Here is a 1,730-nt window from a genome sequence, read left to right on the forward strand (position 1 = left end):
TATTTGAGAGAGATTTCACATACTTAGAGGGATTTGGGAGAGATTCGACATTCTTGTAGAGATTTCTAATACAGAGAGATATTTGAGAGAGATTTCACATACTTGGAGAGATTTGGGAGAGATTTGACATAGAGAGAGAGATAGAGTGAAAACGATTCAGAGAGGATCCATGTGTGACAATTGTGAGTGTCCGGCATCGCAATGCATGGTTCGTAAACCCTGTTAAGCCTTGTTTAAGGATCTTACACACTCCCGATGAGTATGCATCATTGTTTTATCGGTTTGGCTCGCCACGTACTATAGTTTTTGGTTAAGGAGATCTAGATGTTCGTACTTTTTGTTTTATGATTTCTCATTAGAATAGAAGTTATGTAGAAGTTTCATAGTGTGAATTTTAGTACTCATGGGCAAATTGAGTCAAACGGTTTGACTTGCTGACTTTAGTTGACTTTGACTTGATCGAAATTTGACGGTTGTCACATGGTCCGATGTAGTAGTTCAGTGTGCTTGATGTCTTTGTGATTCAAGCATGTATTTGTGTTATGTGTTCCAGACTTCGGTCCGATGCAATATGCATTATATGTCTTTATGCTAGTTGATATGTTTATGCTATGTTATGTCATACGTAGTCAGTTTCCAGACTTCGGTCCGATGCAAGGGACAAGGTCCCAATCTGTTCTGGATTTTGATCTGATGCAGTTAGGTCCTGACTTCGATCTGATGTTGGGGACAAGGTCCCAGTCAGTTCCGAACTTTGGTCCGATCTAGTTTCCAGACTTCGGTCCGATGCAAAGGTCAAGGCCCTGGTTAGTTCCGGACTTCGATCCAATGCAGTTTTCGGACTTCGGTTCGATGCAATGGGCAAGGCCCAATAGTTGTTTATATGTTATTGTATGGTATGTGGTAGTTTGGGGGAGCTCACTAAGCTTCATGCTTACAGTTCCAGTTTTGGTTTCAGGTACTTCCGCTAGCAAAGGGAAGAGCTCGGGATGATGGAATCGCACACACCACAACTTCAGTTTATCCTGGGAGTTTATTTAGGATATTGTTACGATTGATACAACTTTGTTTTGACACAGTTACTATGACTTTTAAGTTACTCACTCCATGGTTTTATTATATATGATCTTCGAGGATTTGGTTTTCAGTAGTATTAAAACAAAATTTTTTGAGTCGTTTCAAGTTGGTATCAGAGCCTTGGTTTGAGGGATTCAGACATACTTCCGAGTGCGTCTGAACTCAAACTAAGGAAATGGTGAAAGATTTTCAAAAGAGAAACGTTTTCGAAAAGAAATTTTGAAAAGAACTTAGAAAGAAAAAGAGTTTTCTTAAAAGGGGGTGTGGTGCATGCGATCAGTCGAGCTCAAGTAAGTACTCCCAAACTACCCATACAAGCTTATGTTATGACTATCAATTTCAGTTTCATTAGAACAACATGCTAGAATTGGACTAAGGATCTAGGAGGATGCCTTATGTGCCTGTTATATGTGTTTCAACTTTATTAGAATTGCATGCTAGTATTGAGTAGACAGTAGTAGGATATCCTGGTTAGGTTATGCCTGATAGTATGAGCTTAGCATTGTATGCTAGTGCAGATTAGTCAGAATGACAGCCAGAATGGTATATGCATGATTATGTACTCAATACCCGAATGCTGCTTGCTTTGTGATTTTAGGAGTTCTAGTTGTCTTTCACTAACTAGTAAATGAATACGTTAAGTTACATATTGC

Source organism: Lactuca saligna, chromosome 2 (genome assembly GCF_052625555.1).
Source record: "Lactuca saligna cultivar CGN05327 chromosome 2, ASM5262555v1, whole genome shotgun sequence".
Taxonomy (NCBI): domain Eukaryota; kingdom Viridiplantae; phylum Streptophyta; class Magnoliopsida; order Asterales; family Asteraceae; genus Lactuca; species Lactuca saligna.